The following is a 27,586-nucleotide window of genomic DNA, read 5'->3' as shown; positions in this document are numbered from 1 at the left end:
GCAAATTTTGTAAAGCTTCATATGAACTACTGTTCTTCACGTGTACATGCCAAGTTCAAATGGGGCACTATTGGCCACTGTAAGATATTTGCTAAAGTCCAATCACTATAAACTTATATTATCTTGTTAAATATACAGATTGAAGATGAATGTGCTGCTGGGGTTATGAAAGCTGTTGTTGTAGGTTGTTCTTTTTCGGTCTATGATACTTGCTAACTATCTGTAAAAAGTAAATGAAATCAATTAGAAGCGTCTTAGAATGTTAGAGAGAGAGAGTGTGTGTGTGTGTGTGTGTGTGTGTGTGTGTGTGTGTGTGTGTGTGTGTGTGTGTGTGTGTGTGGATGTGTGTGGATGTGTGTGTGTGTGTGTGTGTGTGACACACGCACACGCTTGGCGTGTACTATATCGTGAACTTGTGGTATTAGTGTCTGTTGTCGTGAGGGGAATGGAGGGGTGGGGAAGGGGAGTTGCTAACTGTGTAGAGGTGGAGTTAGGCGTGTCTTTCACCTGCACTGTGGATTGCGCGTGGTGTTGTTTATTGACTGTTCTCAGATAATAGTTTTTTATAAAAGGGATGATTTTATTAAATAAAATATTGGTTTTATCTGTTATTTCATTAATGTTATAATTAGGGTTGGCTACAACTAGAACGATACCATTCCTTAGCGTCATATGATATTACCAATATGTACCCCAATATCCCCACTAAAAAAAACTATAGATATAATCTCATCCAATCTCAAAAATCACAGTAAACTAAGTAATTTAGAAGTCGAGGAGTTCATAATAATTTTAGAATTTGCCGTCAATAACAACTTTTTAAAGTTCCATGACACAATTTATCAACAACTACGCTTGCCAATGGGTTCTCCCACCTCTGGTATAATTGCTGAAATATATTTAGACCACCTTGAATACAACTCAATCAGTACAATAAACGGAATATTCTTTTGGTGCAGATTTGTTGATGACGTATTTGCTATCATCGATAATAGACTAACTAATGACAACAATTTGTTAGACAAATTAAACACCGTAGAACCAACATATACAGTTTACAAAAGAATCAGAAAACAACTGCAAACTGAACTATCTCGATTTGACTATTATTAGACAAGACAATCATTTGTCTTTCAAAATTTATCGCAAGCCCACCCATACAATAAATACAATAGCAACAGATTCCATTCATCCTAACTCCCATAAACAAGCAGCATATTACAGTATGGTTTATAGAGCCTTTAACATACCACTTTCAAAAACAGATTTTAATGAAGAGATACATTTAATCCAAGAAATAGCAAGGAAAAATGGATACAAGAAAGATACAGTCAATTCAATCATTCATAAGTTCAAATCAAAACCCAAAACTAAACTATCAAAAATAGACAAACCTAAGAAAAACTACGCAACCTTTACATTCAATAACACGCACATATACTCGTTAACCAACATTTTCAAAAAACATAACCTTGAAATAGCCTACAGGACTACACATAACAGCAACATCATCATACATAACACTATCAACAGTAACAACAAATACCTTTGTTCTGGAGTTTACCGTATCCGCTGCAATAACTGCTTAACAAGCTACATAGGACGTACAGGCAGAAACTTTACTATCAGATACAACGAACACGTTAATGCCATAAAGCACAACCATTTTTCGGCAATAGGACAACACATGGTTGATTATAAACATAACTTTACTAATATAGATAATGATATGATAATATTAAGCACAAACCCCAAAGGACCCTTACTCAATATTACTGAAGATCTATATATAACAATAGACCAATATAACATTAATGAAATAACAGATAAAACCAATATTTTATTTAATAAAATCATCCCTTTTACAAAAAACTATTATCTGAGAACAGTCAATAAACAACACCACGCGCAATCCACAGCGCAGGTGAAAGACACGCCTAACTCCACCTCTACACAGTTAGCAACTCCCCTTCCCCAACCCTCCGTTCCCCTCACGACAACAGACACTAATACCACAAGTTCACGATATAGTACACGCCAAGCTGCCAAGTGTTACACTTCCCACTCTACACACACACACACCCACACACACACACACACACACACACGCACGCACGCGCGCGCACACACACACAAGCTTGACACTTTAACATTCTAAGACGCTTCTAATTGATTGCATTTACTTTTTACAGATAGTTAGCAAGTATCATAGACCGAAAAAGAACCACCTACAACAACAGCTTTCATAACCCCAGCAGCACATTCATCTTCAATCTGTATATTTAACAAGATAATATAAGTTTATAGTGATTGGACTTTAGCAAATATCTTACAGTGACCAACAGTGCCCCATTTGAACTTGGCATGTACACGTGAAGAACAGTACTTCATATGAAGCTTTACAAAATTTGCAGGACTGCCTCTTACCTTTTAACTTGCATATTGAAATGTACCATTGTCTTGTGTTGCATATAATGTATTTTACACAGTATATATTTGAAGAGGTCATTCAATACAGGTTTTAATCACCTGGCATTTCATTTGTCAACGCAATCTCAAATTCAGATTCACATTATTTATTTTGACAAAGTTTATATAAAATATACTACCCCATTTGAACTTGACACATACGCATGAAGAAAGAACAATACTTCATTTGAATTTCTCAAAACTTACATGATTGTCTTATACCTTTTAACTTTTACATGTTGAAGTGTGCTATTGTCTTATTTGCATGTAATGTATTTTAAATAGCATATAATTGAAGGAGTCATTCAACACAGGTTTCAACTACCTAGCTTACTGTTATTTCAAACGCATTTCACTTTGTTATCGTAATTTCAAATTCAGATTCACATTACTCATTTTGACAAAGTTTAAGTCTAATAAAAAGTATACTGTATAAGCACATGCAGCTACATTTAAGCATATTTAGTCGACTAAAAACAACGCAATATGAAAGTCTTTTTTAAAGAACTTTTACTGGTAAAACTTGAACGTTAATGCTATATTCAAGGTCAGGTGTAAACAACAAATTTTATCATGTGTTGTAATTTTTTTAATGTGTTAAAGATAGATATCTTTTTAATATATTATTGATCCTCTAAACTTAGACATAAGAAGCAGAATTTCACTTCTAGACATATTACCTAATGTCTATCAAATATGACATCTTTATTTGTAAGATACAACTGGTAAAACATGTGTTCTAATGTGTATGTATATGACAGCTGAGGATGACTTGTGAAAAGTCGAAATCGGTCCTGTTTTAAAAGCATTAATAAATTTAGTATTGATAAGGTGGATCTCTTTCTTTCTATGGCGAGCTATTGTCATGTCGAGTGGGATTCTACATTGGAGCAAAAGTCTAATATTTTAATGTCGAACCCCCACTCGACATAGAAAGATTAATATTGAAAAACAATACTCAGGGATGTAGTATGTTTTACTGGCCACGAAATTTATTAAACTACTATTTACAGTTATTTCCAAGTTCTCTCACATGTCTGCCTACCGAGTGAAGTGATTATGCATGTTAATGTGCTATGGCTATGGAGCCAAGCCTTCTGCATTCGGGAGATGAGTGGCGTTAAACCCCATCGTCGGCTGTCCTGGTATGGTTTTTTATAGTTTCCCCTCCTCTTTTTTTTTTTTTTTTGCTACTTGCTTTACGTTGCACCGACACAGATATGTCTTATAAGAAGATGTACAATATTATAGGGAAGGATCCACCTTTCAATACTCCGTAGTAAAAAGTAGTTACAACCTGTTTATTGGGACCGGTTTCAACACATTTCAAGTGTCATCATCAGCCAATTAGCGAAGATCTTAAAACAACTAATATATTGAACACAGGCAAAATATTAACATTGTATCATATTGTAGCAATTCAGTTAATGTTCAAAACACAATAATCACAGTCAAGAGAGTAAACAGTTTTAACTTTAAACAGATATGTCTTATGGCGACGATGGGATAGGAAAGGCCTAGGAAGTGGATGGAAGCAGCCGTGGCCTTAAGTAAGGTACAGCCCCGGCATTTGCCTGGTGTGAAGTGGGAAACCATGGAAAACCATCTTCAGGGCTGCTGACAGTGGGGCTCGAACCCACTATCTTCCGATTACTGGATACTGGCCGCACTAGTTTCCCATTTTCACGCCTAGGCAAATGCCGGGACAGTTCCTATTCATAGGCTGCAGCTGATTCCTTCAATCTCCTTACCCAGTTCCATTTACCATCACTCATTTCGTCTTCATTAGCTCCTAAACTAATGTTGACAACAAGAAGGGCATCTGGCCATAAAAACATGCCATATTATTTCATCTCACCTCATCCCCAACCTTGTAGTAGGAAACCGGTCTAAGGGGTAGGCATACATACTCATGTGTCTGCCTCTGTAGCTTTACAGTTAGCATTATTCGCTGCTGTCCTCAGAGTTCCGCGTTTGATTCCCATTACTGCCAGAGATTTAAGAATGACAGACGGGTTGGTATGTGATAATAATGGTACATGCACTCACCTCCATTTGTGGTGTGCCTGAAAAGAGCTGCACCGATTTGAGGATAAGAGGACATAAGTATTTTTTAGGTTACTCAAGTTTGAGTTTTCCAATTCATCTCTTTGGTCACTCATGTACTCAGCTGATCATACACCACTCTGGCATATCAAATAGGCTTCTTGCAGTGCAGTCTCTTTCCAGAACAGTTCACTTCACAGCTTGCCACATAGGCAAGACTGTCTTGAATCACTACAGTACTCACTGACGCACAATATTCATGACCCTCTCATAACTAACGACTGACTCACTCTCTCTGTCTCCACTCTTTACATAGGCCCACAGAAGATTCTTGTAATTTCCACTTCTAGATCATTCTGAGTGCCTGCTTGAATGTTAATCAGCTTCCAGCTTCCAGCTTCTTTTAAGGAGGTCCCTTATCACAAGCCTCATCAGTTTGCTGGCAGCATTGTTTTACTTACTGCTGGTTCTGTTCACATTATCACCTCTCCCTGCATTCTTGGCCCTGATAATAACAATATTGTCCTTCCTACTTCTAAAGTGAAATATTTTCAATTTGGCAAATACAGGAAAAACTGCTAGGCACTATTTAAGAGGATTTCTCTAAGATCATGAAGATGAAGTGTAAATTGTAAAAATTTAGGATCCTTGTGGTCATTCATGGTTTGTGAACTAATGTCTTTTGAAAAATAAAAAAAACCACTCTTGCTCAAAGTCAGTTAAATAAGTTAGTCATAACACTATCATCTAGCAAGTACTGAATATCAGTGAAATTTCTGATTATAATTCTAGGTTCATCATTTTCCTCTCTGGTGTCTTTTGAGATTGAAGATTGGAAGTTGATGGTTTCCAGAAATAAATTGCTCATGGTGGAATAGGTTCAAACATTATCAAGAGGACTGCAATGTTTGAGCATTGTGTGTGCATGCATGCGCATGTGTGTGTGTATTACCTTTTATCTGTATCATAATTTTGTATCTTATATATTCTTAGATCTTTACAGTTTATCTATATGTAAAAGGAATGCAAATGTAATATTGTTACAATGTTGTCAGTCATTTATAACATTATATTGTGTACTGTTTTATTATTATTCTATGCTGTTTTATAAAAATTACTTTGCCTATTCATTTTAATTTGATTTCCTTCACACCACATCTTGAGCATATTGACCTTATTGTTATTAGTTTTGATGAAATAAATTTTCTTTTTCTAAACTATGAAAAAAAGATATGATTCTCATTACATTTGTCCAAAAAAAATATTATTGTCATCGTCAACACTTATCCAGATGCTGCTAGGATGGGGTAAAATGTTTTTTTTTCTTTCTCTCTGTAGTTAACCAAGTCCATAACAGTAGTATTCTTCTGTGTCCTCTTTTCTCTTTTGTTTACTTTTGGTCTATTTTTTTCATTTATTACTTTGCTTTTCTGCCTGTCCTTCTTTCTGTTTCTTCATCTCTTAATCTGTCTGTTCTTATCATCTGACAATGGGAGCTTTCCGTACTAGCCCCATCCCCAGCCTACTTGCTGAAGTGGGAGTTCCAACTTTACGAACAAGGAGGCAGCAGTTGCTTCTTCACGTATGCTGCCAAAATTCATGAAATGTTGCTACATCCAAGTTATCAATGGATCTTTAGTACCCACTACTACCAGAGATACCAAAACTGGCCGAATGGCACATGACCGGTTGGGATTAGAATTGATAACTCGTGTCAATTGTTAGATGTGGCTATCGGTGGTTGTCTTGAGCAGACTTCTAGCGAGATACCTCCATGGTTAGTTCCGCGACTGAATGTACAGCTACATCTACTCTGTGCATACAAGGTGAACACAAGGTGTTCATTGGAGGTAATTCCAGGACATCTTTCACCAGTATCCAGTCGCAATACATCTTTTTGGATGGTTCTAACAAGGAAACATCAGCAATTGTTAAGTCTCCGATCGCAATAAAACTTGGAAAAGACATTGAGGTACATGTAAAAAAGATGTCAGCATCAATTTTGGGTGCCAACATTCATTAGGGCGTTAATTAAGGGGCCTAAAAGTTGCGACATTTCAAGTTCCACGCAAACAGCGATGAATACCTGCTGGCCAGTGCTAAGCCGGCACACTGCCTGCCTAGTGCCACACCTCTGCACCTTCTTCTGGTTCGCTGCCGCACGTTTCCCTTCTCCCCACGCCTGCCCGTCTGCTTAGCTGCTGAACAGGACCGGCACTATACTTTGTGTACTCTATCACCCTTCCTAATAGCTCTCCTTTGTAATTCCCACATTGTATTTGTCAGTTTACTTTTTCTGAAAGGCTTATAAAAACGTTTGTGATGGTACCTTAAGCGTAATGTCGTTGAGTGTGTCAAAAATTATTTTTCATCTTCAAGCAAATCACAGAAGGCACGGTGAAGAAAGTCCGCTAAACCTTTGCAAGCTGCAGCCCTATGGTGCGATTGACGGTGAGTGTTAAGCAGTCATCTGTTTTCAAATAGGTTTTAATGCTCACGGGGTGATGTCACACTGCGTGTGAAATTTTAGGTTTTAGTTTTCAGCACTGGAGCGTCTGATGTAAAAAAAGTAAACATGTGTCCTCATCCCGAGGTGGTGCAGCTCTTTTTAGGCACACCTCCAATGGCAGTACCGGAAATCGAACCTGTGCCCCCGATGACAGCAACTAATAACACTAACCATTACGCTATGGAGGCAGACACCGTCTGATATGTTGATACAGATAACTCTCTCGTTCGTTTTTTAAACAAACGTTTGTGTTTTCCGTTGTTTCAGTCAATAAATATACACATAAAAACATGTATTTTAATTATTTTTATTTTATTTTTCAGAGCTATTTTAAAGGCAAAAGGAAGGTCTGGACCTGTAACCAGGTTTTGGTATCCCGAGGTACCGAATCTCATTTTATTTATTGAGATCCTCTACCTGGGCACGTAATTTCTTTAAATAAAAAGATATTTAATGTTGTTTAAAGGTGGGTGATTTATTTAATGGTAGGCAATTTCATTTAATTTCATGTGTATGTCATTCTAAGGGACACTACCGACAGCATTAAGGTGGTTGTAGAAGTAAATAATCATTTAAGCGTAGGTTGGACGCGGTACCCCATCGCACATTTCACCACACCCGATGGTGCTTAACTCCGGGTTGTACCCATGAATGTGACAACTCACCAGAATGAGCAGGAATGAAAGTACAACATTTGAATGAAATATGGGTATGTTACTTTAGGTTATTTATTATCACTGTATGTAAAAAGGAACATTATTTAAAGGATTTCAAAAATTATAGTATGAAAAGAAGCAAAGTATAGCACCGGTCCCGTTCAACAGCAAAGCAGATGGGCAGGTGCGGGGAGAAGGGAAACGTGAGGCGCCGGACCAGAAGGATGGGGTAGGGGAGGAGGTGCAGAGGTGTGGCACTAGGCAGGCAGTGTGCCGGCTTAGCATTGGCCAGCAGGTATTCATCGCTGTTAGCGCGAAACTTGAAATGTCGCATCTTTTACGCCCCTTAGTTAAAGCCTTAATGAATGTCAGCACCCAAAATTGATGCTGACATCTGTTTTACGTGTACCTCAATGTGTTTTCCAAGTTTCATCGCGATCAAAGACTTAACCATTGCCGATGTTCCCTTGTAAGTTCGGAGAAAATGTGGGATGTTCTGTCGTCTTCGATAATATCAGCGTGAAGATCTCACTTGTAGTGTCTCTGGCGTGTATACTGCAGAGATTTTTTGCCATCTTCAAAGCTCTACAGTTTGCACTGGGTGAAAAAAGAAACCACTTTCTCATGTGTACTGATTCGTTAAGTTCTTTACAGTCTGTTGACACCTGTTTCCCGCAACACCCACTAGTACAACAGTTTCATGATGTAGCTGGTTGTGTGATGCTGGCACAAGAATCACTTTTGCATGGCTCCCAAGCCACCTTAGGATTGCGGGAAATAAACTTGCAGATGAAGCTGCAAAGAAAATGGTGCTTTTACCTCCTAGACCTGTAAATGTACCTGCCAGGGATATTGGTTGAGGATAGGTCATAGAAGATCTATGTACTCTTATCTCCTAAAGGGATGACCCCACCACCACCACAATGTGTTCTTACAGTGCCAAATTTACCGTGATCCACATTCTCACTCAGTGCTCCGATCTCTCTGGCCTACGACAGAATCTCGGCCTACTGGAGATAATGATATAGATGTTGATTCCCATAGGAAACCTGAAATACTTGTCCCGAATGAGTAAATTTTTAATACCAATATAATGTCCAGTAACAGACCATTTATATTGCTACTGGAGATACTCGAACTCATACTAGCCAATGATGTGAATAGTGTTGCCATTGATGCTTTCACGGCCCGTACTTATACTTACTTCTTAAGAAGCCTTTCTCGTGGACAGTTGAGATTTTCTTCTGATTACACAGAGCACAGTTCTCTGCAAAATGTAAAGAATTTCACCTTATTTTCTTGACAAGGCATAAGCCCAAACGTCTATACAGTATCATGATGTGAATACTGCTGATCTCGTCATTCACTCATTGATTGACAGTGGATTAATCAAGGGTATGTTATTTTCAAGTGTTCTGTTACTCAGGGAACTTGCATTCCGATTTGATGTGTTTGTGACTCTCTTGGCTTAACACAATCATTTTTGGTTTATTTTTAATTCATTTTCAAATTCCTCTGTTGAATATATAGTTTTGTTTTATTTTAAATTTATTTTCCACTTAATTTGTTCAGAGATGATGGTTACCTAGTTATACTTCTTCTTAAAACAAAAATCACCCACCACTACCACCCTCTGTCTTTGCTTGGTTTTTGATCTATAGGTATGTCAATTTTCTTTCTGTTACTTCTCATATCTTTCTTTAATTATCCAGAAAAGTACTCCCAATATTTGTTTCTCTTCACTCATCTGTTGTATAATGGATTTTAAATAACTAGATGCAAGTCATAAAGTGTTTTGCAGCTCTGTTTATGCCATCATATGATTTATAGCCTATTAAGTGGGCTGGACCTTCGTTATATACTTTTAGTTATCCTCTGATTGGTAATGGTGCGCCTCCTAGCGGGCTGGCATTGTACTAGACTTCCTGGTTGCTAGAGTGTGCTGCTCCCTGGGTACAAAAAGTCGAACTTGCTCGGCGATCCGGTGTTGTTTTCACGACAATGACTGTTGAATTCAGTTGTCTCATTATTATTCTGAAGAAGGCAGCTTGCTAGCCAGCGACCTGATTGATTATTAAGTGGTAAAGGAATCCTTTGAGAGCTGTGGAGATGCTTCCAAGACCTGATCCAGGGTGAATAATCGCCCACCTGGGCGATTAGGCCTGAAGTTTGGTTTGTTTTTCTTACAAGTTAATATTCTCCGACCTTGTGAGTATATTTGAATCTTCTTGTCTATGGCACTAACTTGATCAGCGAGATCTACTAATGCATACTATCTAGGAAAAATGGAAACTGTTTTGGCGTAATAATCGTGTGTGAAATTATTGTTTCAATGTTCGTGTAATTCTGAATTGGCAGAATATTCTAAAAACAGGTCTTAAACATGTCAATGTGATGTTCTATTTATTATTGGGGTTTCTATGAAATTGTAAATATGTACTTTCATTTGACCTTCATGGTGAGGTAACTTAAAAGATTCATAAGGTAAAGTTAAATGAATCTATGGTGTAGGAGCTCCTAACTATAATTGCTTTCGAATACGTTAATGGTATAAATCCCTATTCGGTGGTTTAAATGGATATTGTTTAACTTAATGCAATCATGGTTATTATCTTATAGATTTTGCAACCACCATTTTGAGAATAAAAGGTAATAGCTGAAAACTTTTCTAATGGACTGCTCGGTTTGCTCGAGTAGCCATGTTTGGTTTGTGGGAGACACGTGACCAGTTGCTATGTAACAGAATGTAAACTGTTTGGGGGGCGTGAACTCTATTTACTCTGACATTTGAGTGTCGTCTTATTATTGTGACATTTAACATTCGCGGATTGGGATGAGATTTTCCCTGGTGTGGTTGGATTTTTCCTCTGGTCTTGTGATATTATGTTTGGTTTACTGAGGCTCTGGTGGTAACGAAATTGAGCCTGTATTATCTTCGTGTGGCTGTTAATTGAATTATAATTGTTTTCCTCCTCCCTGATTATTTGATAATTGCATGCCGTTTGGGTTTTATTACCGATTCCAAACCCTATGTACGAGCCAAGATAGTGCCTTAGAAATGTTTTCAGGGTTTATATCCTAATTGAAGACTTAAACATTGTGAGATTGATTTAATTTGTAGTGTTAAACATGGTCGGAAGTTTTATTTTAAAAATCAATTTAATATAATTAAAGTTTCTTTTCTCAAACAAATATGAGAATTTTATTTTCAGCCAAGGATAATTTAAAAATTAGTATTAACTGCTCCACTAGGCCTCGTGTGCCCTTGCTTTCACTTTCTGCGACGACCTTTTCCTTGGGATCTTTATGGTAAGAGTCTGTATTTTATTGGTTGTTCTATTGCTTGTTTGATCCCTGGTCGTGCGAGACGCTCTCACTTCGTCTTATTTGTTGTGTTGTGAGAGTTGGTACCTCCTTTTTGCTTTTGTCTTGTTTCCTCACTTTTCTATCCATATTTTCCATGCTATCTTTTGTTGTTTTTGCACCATTTTTAAGTTTTTCATTTTTACCAAGATATTTCTTTCTCTCTACACTTCCTCTATTATCATTTTCCTCTTCAGATCTTGTTCTTAAACAGGTTCATCCATCATAATTCAAATCTTCCTTGCCCCTCCCTCTCTCTCTTTTTTTTTTTTTTTTTTTTTTTCAGTTTGAAAATTGCTTCTTTTTTCTCCAGACATTTCTTCTTCATTCAACATTCAGTATGTCCAAAACATCTCAAGTCTATTGCCTTTCATTTTATTTTCTATCCATAATTCTTTCTGTATATCTTAGTTCCTCACTCATCAGTCTTTATCATCTGTTGTGTAGTTTTCAGAAATTAATTTTTGGTGCTTGAATTTGATTTTTATCCTCCTCCATCACTGGGCGGATCTCAGCTGCAAATGTCACATTAGGTAAGTAATATGTCTTGTAATTTTTTCCTTGGTGCAGTATACCTTAATTTCATATTAGAGTGCAGACTCTGTCATATGAAACACCGTCAAGTATTTGAAGAGAGAGCAACAGAAAAAGAAGACAAGGCCAAAAACATCAATTCACAAAAACAAGAACAATCTCCACATCTTCACAGCTCTTTACTCAACAATCCCAGTTCCTCTACATCCATTTCTTCTTAGCCCCCAAAGAGCTTGTTTCTGATTTCTGGCTACATCAACACTCATTGTGAAATCACAACCTTCCTAATTCCATACCCGACTTCAATGAATAAATAAAATATTGGGCTGTAATATAAAAAATGATACCGAGATGCAACATCAAGTCACGTTATTGTTAACTTCATATATATAACTTTTATTATCACTTCCTTCTTTTGTCCCCTCATCACCAGTTCTCCACTCCTGCAGGCCAGGTATGGGTAGGAACAATCCTCCCCCATAAACTTCTATCTTGACACCACTTCTCTTCCAGTATCTTTTCCCATTTTAGGCTCTTTCTGTCTTGGTCTGCTTCATCCAGCCATCTCTTAAGTCTGCCTCACTGTCTTTATTCCATTCATCTTTCTAGCCTTTGGTGTTCTTATTGATTCCATTCTCACATGGCCAAAGCATTTCAATTGTGATCCTATTGTAGTACTAGTTAAAGATGGTCTGATTCCATTCGGACTTTGTCCCTTCTGCTCTTCTGCATGCCCACCCTAAGGAACTTCATTTCTATCGTTTATAGTGGACCGTTGTCCGTACTGGTCAGGGTTGCATCTTCCACTCCATTAGTTAGAATGGGTTGCACATACATATAAAATAACACCGAACGCACGGTGTTTGTACTCCGTGCTATGGTAGTTGCCACAGCCGAACTTATGTCACGTGCGGCCGCCCTGCTTTAAGCGTGTATAGAATCTTATATGAAATCTTACCTTATAAAAAATGCTGGAAGTGTCGTCCTTCCTGGGTTATACAGGCATTGTATCTGGTAACCACATTCTGGCTGATGCAAGTGAGTTCTGCTACTGTAATATTTCTGATTTCATTCGTAATGTTTTCTTTCAGTTCCTCCAATGTGTGAGGATTTATTTGATACACTTGTTCTTTCAGTTTACTCCACAAGTAAAAATTACACACTGTTAGATCTGGAGAACGAGGGGGAAATAGACCAGGACTGATTACTCTGTTTGCAAACACTTCCAAAATTGTAAGAAGGGAATCTTCTGCTGTATGAGCAGGGGCTGAATCTTGTTGAAACCACCCACACAATTTTTCTTATTTCCTTAACTGATGGAATAACGGCATCAAAATATCATCTTGGTATCTCTCTGCATTTATTGTCATCTTGAAGAAAATAGTCCCACTTATTCATCTTGCACTAACAGCACACCAAATACCAATCTTCCTATCATAATGAGGAACTTCATAAACACCATTAGAATTTTCTGCACATCAATAGTAAGAGTAATGACTGTTCACATAACCATTAAGGTGAAAACAAGCTGGTGGTCGAATAAACAATCATTCACTGATGCAAGATACCACTCATAATATCTCACTCTTGTTGCTGGATCAGTAGGTTTTAAACAAAGGGCCCGTGTAGACCTGTACAGTTTGATGTGTAACAATTTTTGTAGCTCTGTGTGCAGAAAAAACCGAAATCCTACTTGTTGTGCTAATTTTGTGAGTGATTTATTCGGTGATGATTCAGGATTTGCAGCAATGTCATCTAGCTTTTCCTCTGTTAAAACTGTTCATGTGTGTGCATGCTTTTTGTTGAGCACTGAGCCAGTAATTTCAAATTTATTTACAATTAGGTAAAGTAAACTCGTGTCCTCATCCCGAGGTGGTGCAGCTCTTTTCAGGCACACCCCCATTGGAGGTGAGCTGCATGTACCATTTCAACCACATACCAGCCCTCCTGCCATTCTTACATTTCTGGCAGTACTGGGAATTTGAACCCGGACCCCCGAGGACGGCAGCTAATAACACTAACCGTTACGCTACGGAGGCGGACTATACAATTAGGTGAATCTGTGCTTGTGAAGGTGGCATTTCACCACGAAATTGCTGAACAAATGCATCACGTACCTATCGAGCTGACTCATACTTAAAATAACTTTTACATATGAAAATACAGTGTTTTAATAACTGTCTCACCATGTTAACAGTCGAGATTCAGACTGGCGACTGATGCTTGCGAGGCCGAACACGTGCAAGCTGCTTGCAAGGTCAAGAACTATGCGCATGCCTCCAATACTGCAGCTTACGTATCAGAGAGTAAAAACGCTGCTTGAACAATCTTAGTTTATATGGGAGACCCTGTAGGTCTTACGAAGTGACACTTTTGCTTTTTGGGGAAAGCTCTTGTCCCACGAGCCGTCTTTAAGCTTCAGCTGCTTCAATTCCTCTACTCATCACCAAGCATACTGTTGAAGTCCAAACTTGTTGAATTTCTCTTTCCACAATTGTGTTATTGAAATATGAATGGTGCTAAGTGCCAAAATAAAGAAATTGAGTCACTGAGAGAAAAGTCTTTACGGAAAGTATTTATTATAAGAAAGCTTAATACATTCTGATGAATGTACAAATATAACATTCCTCACACATATAGATAGCTAATTTAACACAAATACAACTTTTTGTTTCAATGGCTTTTCTTCCAATAGGAAAAATATTTAGAAATATTATTTCCATACTACCACTACTATGTAAAACATGGTGTAGGGGTAGCGTGCCTACCTCTCACCCGGAGGCCCCGGGTTCGATTCCCGGCCAGGTCAGGGATTTTTACCTGTACCTGAGGGCTGGTTTGAGGTCCACTCAGCCTACGTGATTAGAATTGAGGAGCTATCTGGCGGTGAGATAGCGGCCCCGGTCCCGAAAGCCAAGAATAACGGCCGAGAGGATTCGTCGTACACCTCGTAATCTGCAGGCCTTCGGGCTGAGCAGCGGTCGCTTGGTAGGCCAAGGCCCTTCAAGGGCTGTAGTGCCATGGAGTTTGGTTTTACTACTATGTAAAATATAGCTGCCTGCTTATGACTGAAAGAAGGGTCTTCATAAGAGCCATGTCCTCTGCTTTTTACAGCAGAAACAGTCTGTAGACTGGTAATGTAGTTGTATTGTGTATTCCTGGACTGATTGAAGAAATCATCATGAAGAGAAGATTTATGAGCTGAAGAAATATCACTGCAGCCATATTTGCACTTGCAGGTTATGGTACCTGAAAATAGCTAATGTATATTTAACATTGAACAAAATATATAACAATTTTAACTCATAATTTCAATATTGTTATGATAGTGAAAACTAACCTCATCAGATTGTTTGGATACTGCTGCAATTTGTTTCAACTTCCTTGTTAAATATGGTTCTTCAGCAGCCACTTGTTTGCTCTGATCCAAAATAAGCAGAACCTCCTGTTCTTATTAATATTAACTTCCATCACAATATATACCATTCAGCACTTAAATTGTTACACTGGAACAACTGCTTGAAATAGTCAGCTGGTAACAGCACATGACACCACTGTAAACTCAGCAGGTCTCAACACTGCTGCCATCTTTGGAGTCCTCTTTAACCCATCAGGATGCACGCTCTCTGTCAAGACGCAATGACGTATGATGGGTGAAAATTACTCACAGGCTAAAATCCTGCTTTATTGTAAATTGTAATTATGGAAACCATGTAAATGATGGTACATTTGTCTAGTAAATCAATTGTAATAATTTTTGAGTAACTTAATTATGGCAATGTGCAACTTGTGATAATGAGGGGATATTGAAATATTGATGTTCTCATAACGCTTACACGTAAACTGGCATTTACTACTATGTAAAATATAGCTGCGTGTGTCAGCTGCTCCTGCGTGAAACGCTTTAGTACAGGCTAAGCAGATTGATACCACAGTTATCGATATTGAAAGATGATCTCAGGATACCTGAAACCAACGCCAGTGCAGAAACTGTACCCGATTGTTGGAATAGCTACCCATCATTCAGAGGGCCACTGCTGCAGACGCCAAGAGAACAAAGCAGAAGAATGACCATCGACATCCACTCCATGGTCATCACGCTGCAAGGTCTCACCTCAGATCCTGCAAGAGCTTCCTCGCTAGGATTCTGCCGCTGGAGGGAACACCAGAGACAACTCGTCTTAACAGATGAAGGAGCTCACTGCCCACGGACATGTCACCAAAGGAAGAATTAGCTCCTGGCGTCGACCTACCTTACCCTGTATGGAGGTCCCTCGCCCGCGTAAGAGTGGGCGTCACTCGATGCAAGACCAACCTGAAGAAATGGGGGATCCTTCCAGCAAATGCAGACACCTCGTGTGAATGTGGTGCTGAACAAGACCCAAGCCACCTTCTTATCTGTCCCTTCCTAGACAACCCATACACATCACAAAATGTTTTTAGAGGAAACAACAAGGCCATTGCAGCTGCAGCTTTTTGGAAATGCTGACCGGACACGGAAATGAATGAGTGAGCTATGGTTCATTGCACCATTGTGAACTAAAATTCACATTTTGTCAGAATTGGCACTTAGCACACCATTGATATTTCAGTAACACAATTTTAGCTGTCATCATACCCCCCTTTACTGTAATTCACAAGACCACTGCTTCCTGCAAAATGATTTCTCTACTACATATTCGCAAGCTCTTCTGCTCTTATCAGTGCTCTCACTCAATGAGCATTGTTTATGTAGACCTACATTAAAGAGTTCATAGGAAAACATGTTATAAAATTTAAACTAATCTTTTATTACAACATAATACATCATGATAAGAAGTACATAAAAGCAAGTAAGTACATCCCATGAATATATTGTACATTATCTGCAAAAAATAATCGTCTCATAAAAAGTTATTAGATATTAACCAACGTTTACTGTTAGTCTAGTGCTAGTTCCAGCTGCTTCACAATGATCTGTTAGCATTCTCAATGTTTGAATTAACTTGGCAAAGTGTGGCTTATGTATATCTCAGGAATACACTTGCAATTTATAATAATATTACAAATGACTGAACTATTTAATTGTTTAAACATTTTGATCTTTGGCACAATAATTAAAGGATAGTTTTCAGTCTCAAAATTATTTTACTTCTTTAGCTAATATGGATACTATGAACTCTTTGTTTTCAAGACTACAACAAAAGTCTTTTCACATCTGATCTCTTAGTCTCTCTGATCTGATCAGACAACTTGTGGGAGAGATACACCAGTACAGTAAAACGTTGTTTATCCAAATTCTGATAAACATTAAACCAGGCATTGTTTAAAAACGGAGTAAAATAAAAGGAAAAGTGCAAGATGCAAGGTTTTGGAAATGATTGGAAGTCAACAATCACATTTGATACATCTCCATGATGGTTAGGAATGTTTGGCTATTGTGATTACACACTGCAGGCAGTTTCAATTGAAGCTGTCATATGAAATGCATTTCATTCTGGGGCCGATGACCTACATGTTAGGCCCCTTTAAACAACAAGCATCATCATCATCAGCATTTCATTCTTTATACTGTACAGTACTGTATTTTACTGAATTTTAACATGGTGCATTACATCCTTCAGTAAGCCCTTTTATGAAAAAAAAAAAAAAAGAAAAAAAAAAAAAAAAAAAAAAAACTGTGTCTGTGGCTAGTTGCAGAATTGCAAAAGAATCTGTTTCTGACATATGAAGAAAAGAGCTTGAAGTTACCATCTATACCAGGCATTAATGTTTAGGACTGAATAAACTATTATTTATAGATCAGATAAACAAATCAGAAACTTTACAATATACCATCATGTAGAAAATTTCCTGTTAGTAATTTATTAAAAGTTTTGAGTCTAAACTTTGTCATAAATAGATTAAATTAGACCTGAAATGGTGAAATATAGTGGGAGGGCAAGGATCAAATGGTTTCATAGAGTAATAGGATTAGCATAGAATGTTAGTAAGTTCCTTATTATTGGAGGAAACTAATACTGTAATTGTACATAATTATAAACAAGGGAACAGGTAGGATTGCAACAACTAATGACGTATTTCATTGACCAGTATACCAAGCAAGGTGTTCATAGGCATTCTGGAGAGGAGGGTACAATCAATGGTGGAAAGTAAGTTGAATGAAAATCAGTGTCATTTCAGGCTACAGATGAGCTGTCAAGACCTAATTTTCAGTATGCATCAAATAATTTTAAAATGCTATGAGAAGAATAGGCCAATTCACGGTCTAGGGGTAACAAGCCTCCTTCTGACAAAGAGGCCTGAGATTCAATTCCTGTTCAGGTTAGGTCTTTTTACTTTGATATGAAGATTGGTAAAAGTTCATTCAACCTCCGCAAGAACAGTAATGAGGAGTTATCCAATGGTAAGAGTGTCCAGCTGGTGGCTATTGTTGTTAAAGCATCAAGTCTATATGGACTGATACCATAGTTAGCTTGTTTGAGTCCCATTAATTGAAAAAAATTTCACCATCAGAATGTTGACCAGAAGAGTAGGAGAGGTGGTGGTATACAATCTCTAATCACTAGACTGCATGTCAAAAGCCTGGATTACGGTTGGATGCCTTTCCTGACGTCAGGCTCATCAGAGGAGTTAATGAGATGAAATTAATGACGTGCTACAGTACATGATATAGGAAGGGAGAGGGTGAAACCTGGTGCCAGCACATACTCTACCCCTGTCAAATAGCACCAAGGGGTCTGCTCAAGGCTTAACGTCTCCAACTGATGGACGAATCACTATCAACAGCATCAGGGTTAGGATTGGAAAGGTAGTTGCCATAACCATAATTAAGGTACAGCCCTGACACTTCCCAGATGTGAAAATGGAAAACAATTGAAAATCACAAAGAAATAAAGGTGCTAACTGGATTAAAGCCACTAGCATTGGCCTTCATCAGCAGATGTGAATGCCTGCCTCCGACAGTGAGCGAAGGAATTCTTCGAAGGAACGTGGAAGTCATGACCGTACTATCCACAGCCTCCCCACTAACTAGACTCAAGGATCGTCGTGCTGTGCTGTGGTGGTTGGGAGGGAAGTTACTGATTCACCGTCCTCTGTCGACAGTTTCTTGAGTGCGCCCCGCTGTTTCATGGTGGTGTTATGCATGTATTTCTGCAGTACTGGTATCCATGTTTTGATAACTTGAAGCCGTCTTCCCTGTTAATGTTATTTGGGCACAGCTCTATCTCTATGGCTTCCCTTACAAGTCGAGCATAGAAGTCTTTTTACAGGCGCGATGACCTTCGCCTGGTCAAAGAGGATTTCGTGGTCTGTACTGTAGAAATGTTCTACTATTGCAGACTGGCTTATAGCATTCTCCGTGGAGGATGAGAGAGTGACATTCTTGACCGACTTGATGTGTTCTTTCACCCTGGTGCTAACAAGCTGTTTTGTCATGCCAATATATGAGCAACCGCAACCATATGGAACTTCATACACGTCCGGTGTTTCAAGATGTGGTTTTTCTTTGACTGAACGAAACAGGGATTTGAGCTTCCAGACTGTGGTGAAGGGATCCGACACTTCAAAAAAAGAAGATATCGGCCAAAGAAATACAAGGGCCACGAATGGCATGAAAATGAAAGACTCCCTACTGCTTGAATACTCTAATAGCGTTGGGGCTAGAAAAAACGAAGAGTTGACCAAGAGAGGTTGGATAGGATACATGAAAGTGAGAAACCCAACACGAGTGAGTGGAAGCAATGCCGGGACTCAGCTAAGGCCCTGTAATGGATAGACAGGTATTCCTAATGGGTGGATATACTTATCTTCCTTAATGCACTGGCACCGTATTGTGCTACAGTGAGCTTTGCAGTGCCTCTAAAGTGTACTAGTACCTTAGAGAAATGTGGAAATCCAACTGATGAGCCTGCTGCTATGCTGGGGTAGAACACTTGTGTTTCTTTTAAACCCTGTACACTATAGATTTTGGTAATTGAGAAAGTTTGAAAATCATCAATACAGTGTATAATCACATGAGCATATGAACACTTTTTTGAACTGGACGAAAGATGCACTGATCACCTGACTTTATAATAAAACATAATCAATTAGAAGAAAGGTCAGTGGGTTGTATACGTAGGTGCTTTGAAAAGTTCTCGGAATGTACTAGAATTAAGTATCTTACCTCGGTGGAACTGCTTTTAATTTTCAACATAGTCTCCTTGTAGACTAATGCATATGGTCCAGCGATGTTCCAATGCCTTGATCCCATCTCAAAAATGAGATTCCTCCAGGGCTGCAAAATACCTCTCCAATTCGGCTGTCTCCCTTGTAGAAAATCTCCGTCCACCGAGGAAAATTTTCAGCTTGGGGAATAGATGAAAGTCTGATGGTGCCAAATCAGGTGAATAAGGTGGATGTGGCAACAATTCGTACCCCAGTTCATGAAGTTTTGCCATGGCAATAACACTTGTGTGCGGCGGAGCGTTGTCCTGATGAAAGATGACCTTTTTCCTTGCCAAACCAGGCCTTGTTTCGCGTATCTTTTCCTGTAGTTGGCCTAGGAGGTTTGCATAGTATTGCCCCGTAATTGTTTGGCCAGTAGGAAGATAATCTATCAGCAGAATGCCTTTTGCATCCCAGAAAACTGAGGCCATGACCTTTCCAGCTGAACGCACTGCCTTTACTTTCTTTGGTGGTGGTGAATCAGCATGTTTCCACTGCTTTGACTGCTGTTTTGTCTATGGGGTATAGTAGTGAACCCAAGTTTCATCTGTAGTCACAAACCGGCACAAAAAATCTTGTTGGTTGCACTGAAAATGGGCCAGACTTTTTTGGACATTTCCAATCTGGTACGTTTATTGTCCAATGTCAAGAGCCGCAGCACCCATCTTGCGCATAATTTTTTCATACCCAATTCTTCGGTTAAAATATAATATACCCGTTCAGAAGACATCCCTACAGCTTCAGCAATCTCCCACACTTTCAGTCGACGATCCTACATGACCATTTTATGCACTTTTGCAATAAATTCTGGGGTCGTAACACTTTTTGGCCGTCCACTACGCGGATCATCATCCAAGCTCTCCCGACCAAATTTAAACTCGCTGGTCCACTTGGCAACAGTTGAAAATGAAGGAGCAGAGTCCCCCAGTGTGTTCTGAAAGTCGGCATGAATTTCCTTTGCTTTCATACCTTTATTTACAAAGTATTTAATCACTGCTCGAATCTCAGTTTTTTCCATTGTCACAAATCACTACGCGGGAACAACAACAAAGAGTCGTCACTACCACACTCCTGCAGCTACAGCACTGACGTGCCACGTGTTCACTCACAAAGGATGTGTGATTAATGCGCGGGAACCTCGTTGCTCTAGCACTGACATCTAGCGGTGATTCCGAGAACTTTTCAAACCGTCCTCATAAAATGGTGTTTGAATATTTGCATTATTCTCAGAGCCATATATTTTGTATATTTACTGTACTTTCTCATATCATTCCCAGTTTTCACATCTACAGTTGCTTATATTTTCTGGTCATATTAGCATCATTTTAAGTATCATTTAATGGAATCTGTAGTGTCCAATTTACAAAATGCCAGTTGAGGTTACCAGATACTGGAAGCCAGCAACTGGTAATATATAAACAACTAGGTCCAGTTACTGGACAAGCCAGTGTGCCAGTAACTGTTTAGGCCAGTGAAATTAAACATGTTTGAATTGACTGGCAAATGGCGTTCTCCCACTAGTAATTTCAAAGCCTATGTGAGTGACTGGCTTTGTGTAAATACCTCTTTACTTTCAGGAAATCCTTCAAGAAATTGAAGATTACATCATAAACAGCAGGAATTATATCTGATACAACAGAGGATTTTAAGACAAAAAAAAAAGAAAAGAAAAAGAAAGGTACTGATAATATTTGAAAATTGGTTCCTGAAGCTAGGAAAGTTGGTGCAATCTCTAATCTCTAACTTCACTCTTACTGGCAGTGCATTGGACTCAACTAGAACATCTAATAATTGGTATCATTAAACCATTAGTTACTCAAACTGAGCTTTCGTAAGCCTTATCACGGCTTTCTAGTCCTGTGGATCTTAATAATATATTGTAGTGGACAAAACAAAATGGCCTTATCTCATACCACTGCCTGAAGGCAGGTTATTGCTCAGTATGATGCTACCAAGTCTTGAATATGCAGAGCAGTCAATGCCTCTCTACCTCATTACCATTCATTGCATTCACAGTCATTGTGAACATTCACACTTGTATATTCTGGTGGCATACAACAGGAAGGAAGAAAGAGCGGACCCCACAATACAAATACCATCAGATTCAGAAGAAAAGTAGATAATTGACTATGAAGGAAGAAGAGTGTAAGAGAGAGAAATAAACACTTATACTGGATTTACTTTATTGCTTCTTTATGTATTATTGGATTATTCATTATTTTTTCTCCCTTTTTTTAATTTGAGCCATTTCCTCATGCTTTTGTCTCCTTTCTTCATTTTCAGTCTCTCTAATACTTCATCCTTTCACTGTGTTATTTTCTTCTTCCATCCATCCAGAGAGTTGCAAGCTTTCTGTTTTTTTTCCCCCTGAAAATCCCCATTCTAATACTATTGTGAAATGTATGTCTGTCTAGAATTTCTGTTTTTGTAATCCTCATTTCTGCTAAATGCTTTTTCACTTTGTTGAACCAACTTATCTGTGTTTTGGGATTTTTGTTAAAATTGTTAAATTTTGTTGTTGTTAATCTTTCCAAGTTCATTCGGACCAAGTTACGATAGAAAGAAATTCTTCTTTTCCTGAGGGTATCTGATAATTTCTTAGCTTGGCTGTAAATTTCTGTTACCCCTTCTCATCCAAGTACTCTCAACTTTTCTTAGTCCGAGTATCATTCTTTCCTTTTTTCTCTAATTCTTCAATTTCTCCTTTTTTGTTCGAGACTAAACATTCTGCTGCATAAAGGCATTAAATTTTTATGACATTGTAATGTTGGATTTTTATTTTAACTGAGAGTCATTTCTTATTTAACTTAAAATGAATACAAGATTTATTGCTCCACCGTCTCAATTTCTTATTGTAAATATCTTTTTTTAATTGATAAGCCAATTTCATTTTCTGAGCTCTATTTCTGTTTACTTCATTATTTGTTTACAATTTGCTTTACATCGCACCGACACAGATAGGTCTTATGGTGATGGTGGGATAAGAAAGGGCTAGGAAAGGGGAGGAAGCTGCCATGGCCTTAATTAAGGTACAGCCTCAGCATTTCCCGGGTGTGTAATTGGAAAACCACAGAAAACCATCTTCAGAGGTGCCGACAGTGGGGTTCGAACTTCCCCCCTATGTACTTGAATTTATTCATTCTTTTGATTCTGCCATATCTTGTGTTTAGGAATCTTGGAGCATTGTTAATGTTCATTATAAAGTCTGTCTTTTCAAAAGAAATTTGTAGCCCTACCTTTTCTGCTGTCTTCTTCTTCTTTTTCTTCTTATCATCATAACTGATTTTTAGTACCCATTAAAATTCATTGAACCCACACTTCATAAATTCCATTTAATGGACTTAAATTTGTTATAATGTCCTTTAATTAAATACATACTCAACTGGATTCTGATACATACCGGTATACCTTTAGGTAAATATAAAATCTTCTTGGTTATGAAGATCGAGGCAAATGAACTGATTGAACTTCTTCAGAACTAGATCAATTAGGATCCCATGGTCAGAAACAGAATGACATATCGAGTATTCAATAATAAATTTAACTAACATGCACTCGACATTCAAAAGATTCTGCTGGAAAGTGAAAATGTGACACTTGACAATGTCACTTCTCATCTGCTAATGAGGGTTACCTTTTGCTTACAATACTTGCAGAAGTTCCCAGAGATGCTGCTTCCCCCCCCCCTCATCCGTCTTGTATCCACATTCAACATTATTTCTTCTCCTCTCCTTGATCAATAGTTCCAGTAACTCATCATCACACAACACCAAAGCAAAAGATCTGGCTGCTTTTGAATAAACTCTTTTCCCCTGTGACATTTTAACACGGTTCAACTGGATGCCAGCTTGTCTAACTTTGACTGTTTTTTGCTGTTGTTGGTACAATGTAAACTGTGATGGAAAGTCTGTCTTTCCAGTCGCTGGACATCACTCACTTATCCAGCTACTGTTCAACTGGCATAATGTAAATTACACTCGAGAGCAACGTGACTACTGTCTCACAGAGGAAGACATCTACTGAATTACAAAAATTCAGCCAAAGATAATGGAAGCAGATGAAACACATTTTTACCTATCAAAAACCATATACATGCTCCAGTATTTATTTTTGCATTAAAAATAGTCATTTACCAATTGATAACATACTTGCCAATAAAGTCAAGCTGACTAGTCATTAGAAATGTAACATTATATTTAAGTACATTAAGATAATAGTATCACATTTACATTTCATTCTGTCATTGACAAAAGCACTAAGGGGTATGCTGAGATATTTGTTCTGTACTGTAGTAGAGAATTATTCACAATCATATACTATAATAAAGGTACATAGGTAAGAATCTTGAGAGTTAAGGATTAACCAAGTATTTGTATTGATTTCATTACATCATTCATCTTGTTTTACTGGCTAATTTACTGGTATATGTATGGAATTAAACCCTATGCTAGATTTTCAGAGCTTTATGCTATGCTATTATTTATTGACACTTCCATAAAAGAATGTAGCTCTGAGGGAACAGAACTTAAAATCATGTTATTAAGAAACATACTGTATTTACTAATGAACTCGGCTACACTCCGCATCATCAGAACACTCTGAATTCTATATCCACTGGAGGTCAAGTCTGGTCTACAACTTTTCACATTAATGATAAAAATGATAGAAAATTGTCTGCAGATATTACTATATGTGCATTTTCCTTGGGCACCCAGCTCTCTAATCCTTCATTCATTAGGATTCATTCAACTTTGAGCTAGCAACACTGAAGTATGCCATGCACTTTCACTGCCCTGACATCTTATGGTTTTACTACAAATCTTTCAGTCTTGTTATGTTTACCATGCTAATGCTTAGAATTCTGTATTCGCTGGAAGTCAGGAACCAGGTAATTCCAGCTCCAGAAGCATATTAAATTCTTTAAAGATTATCGGTACTTATAGTCAGCTATGTCTTACTATCAGTTCAATGTTAATCTTTGTCCATCTAGCTTGTTCTTGCATTATTCAACTGAAACCAGTTATCTGCATGGTGTTCTAGGAAGCACACCAGAGGCATGATTAGTTCAGTGGGTTAGCAGCTTGCTTCCCATCCAGAAGGCTGAGGTTTGAATCCCAGTAAATCCTGGGTTTGAGATTTTTATTCCCAAAATCACACAGCACCAGGAAGGGCATCCAGCCTTAAACCCTAGGCAAAACCAAAATTAGCCTTGATGGCTTCAGCAACCTCAGGTATACCTGGGGTAAACTGAAGAAAGTCTTTTTTCTTTTCCTAGTAAGAACATCACAGTTGGACACTGCAACATATATATCAGTCTTGAGATTCTGTGATGCATATTCTTTCAACAAAGTATAGTGAAAAATGTTGGTACTATTTTATTGGTCTTTGAGTAATTAACATAGTCAGGTATATGCCTGATCCATCACGTAGAGGTAACATGCCTGCCTCTTACGCGGAGGTCCCAGATTCGTTTCTCAGTCAGTTATAGGATTTTAATTCTAGACTGAAGTTTGAAACAGGGTTCACTCAGCACTGAGAGATCAACTGAGAAACTAATCGGAGGAGAAATGGAAGAATTCTGACCCCTCGAATAAGAGGGTTTCAGGAAAAGAAACAGAAGGACTATGAAGGGTGTGAAAATGGAAGACCCCACAGGCTTCTGTATAGCCAGAATTACTGTACTGTTTAGAATTTATTTACTTTTGATGTATGAATATAGCCTAAAGTGATTTAATTTTATACTGTTATTCTTATGATAAATTTTAATAATTTATGGTTGATTATTTTTAAAATTAATTTTATTTTATCTTATTTTACAAAGAGGAGGTCTATTTAAGGAGATCATGAAAGCTGCCTGATATTAACCCACTTTAAGGTTCTCTACATATTTTACATGTCTTAAAAATAAAAATGATTTTTATCCCTTCATATTGAAACCATTAGGTGAAACAACGAAATACAGCTTGATATGAACCCTAGTTTGACAGTTATTTTATTTCAGTTATGATACAGTACACATGTTCTTGACTGAACTGTCTGTTTCTTAACTTTCTTGAAGAGCTCTTTTCCCTTTTGACAGCAAACATTAATCATAATTTTTTTTAAAAATGTAAATAAATACCAATTTATTCAAGATTTCTCTGTCTTAAAAATATTCTTAACAGTAAAATGGTAAGTACAAGAATATGTATTACATTGTAACGTGAAGTTATAAGACATCAAAGATTAAAAGATTTCATCAGTGTTAATCTATAGGGACTAATCTTATTTGTATCATTTGTTCTTTGATGATAATATTATACTAACAAACAAGTCACTATCTTAATTCTAGATTTCTTCCTTCAACCTGTAGAAAAACCTGAAGTAAAAATGTAAGCTCATTTTCCAATTAGGAATATGCCTTCAAATATTTAAAAAGTCATTATTTGGCACTCTGCTGATTAATGAAGCCATGATTTCTTCATTTATTAAAACTTAGCCAGGTAAGATCAGTAGTATAAATCTTAACAGCAAAGCTATATCATTTCTGAATGGAAAAAGATTCAAGAAGCAACTGTTCATTACCCACAGTTTGAATGAGCTGTTTATTTTGTTACTATATAGCAACATGTACAATCACCATGAACAGGAATTGGTAGGTACAATGTAATTTAAAGCTATACATAAACATCTTTTTCATATATTTGCTGTAACATTCATTGAGTAAGAATGTAATGTTTCATACAAATGATTTTATACCTTAAAATAGATAACTCTGGTGTTTTGCCGTACATGCCTATATTAGAACATTCAGACATTTTACAAATTTCACAAAAGAAGCACTAAGTATTTTTCCTGGGTATGACAGTCTATAGTTAAGGAATTTAGTGACGTATGAAGAGTCCACTGCAAAAAAGGGGGAACATCAACATTTTGTAGAAAATTAGTTGAAGGTTCAGTTTTACATATGAGTAGAAGTAGAATACCATATAATATAATCTGTTGTAAAAAGAGTGATAGTGACATACCTACAGCATTTTGCTGAATTAGAGTACAACAAACAAAGGGGGAAATACCATAATGGAAACATCAGAAGAAGCAAGATAGTTACTGATTTACATTGGCATCCCTCCTTTATGCAACAAAAAAATATGCTCACTTGCTTTTACTTTGCAGTACATATACTGGTGTCGAGAGTTATTATATTAGATATCCGAGTTGAAAGGGTTCATGGTGAAGTCAACTATTACCTCACGCAGCTTCTAACAGGACATGGATATTTTCGGAAATTCCTGCATAGAGTGGGTGGAGCGAGTGATGCAGCATACATATACTGTGATGACATCGATGATGTACTTCACACCTTCTTTGTGTGCGGCCATTGGATGATAAAGAGAAGATGTGTGGAAACTGAATTGGGAGAACTGACACCAGATAATATTATTTCTGCGATGCTACGAAATCAGGAATTCTGGGACCATGTAGCAGTGTCTGTGGAGGATGTCCTTCATCAGAATAAGAAGGATTTGGAAGTGTACGAATGGCTGTAAAGGGGAAATGAAGAAAGGAGATGTCTGAAAGACTAAGTAAGCAAGACATTACCCTGAAATAATGCAAGAGCAGTGAGGGTCTGCACTCAACAAGTGTGTGGAGATTCTTACCCACTAAAAACCACACACCCTTTTCCCACGACGTTTGTCTCTGCTCAAGAACCACTCTCGCATTATTTCAGGACGGTGTCGTGCTTAATGCATCTTGTGCTTCTTCTTCCTTCTTCTGCTTTACTTTCTGTCATAATCATCCAGATCCTTCTTCTTCTGATGAAGAATATTTTCTACGT

The 27,586-nt window shown here is 37.8% G+C and overlaps 1 protein-coding gene across 2 annotated transcripts in view; it reads left to right on the top strand.

The window, feature by feature from the left end:
- LOC136881270 (serine/threonine-protein phosphatase CPPED1) overlaps positions 1 to 27,586 on the top strand; it is a 122,090-nt gene that overhangs the window by 91,193 nt on the left and 3,311 nt on the right. Inside the window, exon 7 of one of the 2 annotated variants that reach the window (XM_067154041.2) lies at positions 5,308 to 5,645. The exons of the other annotated variant lie outside the window; for it this stretch is intronic. The gene's annotated coding sequence lies outside the window, so the exon portion shown is untranslated. Of the gene's footprint in view, positions 1 to 5,307; positions 5,646 to 27,586 lie in introns of those variants that run through there. 2 annotated transcript variants of the gene reach the window in all.

The sequence above is a fragment of the Anabrus simplex genome, chromosome 9 (assembly GCF_040414725.1).
Source record: "Anabrus simplex isolate iqAnaSimp1 chromosome 9, ASM4041472v1, whole genome shotgun sequence".
In the NCBI taxonomy this organism is placed as follows: Eukaryota; Metazoa; Arthropoda; class Insecta; order Orthoptera; family Tettigoniidae; genus Anabrus; species Anabrus simplex.
This window is presented reverse-complemented; position numbering and strand designations above follow the sequence as displayed.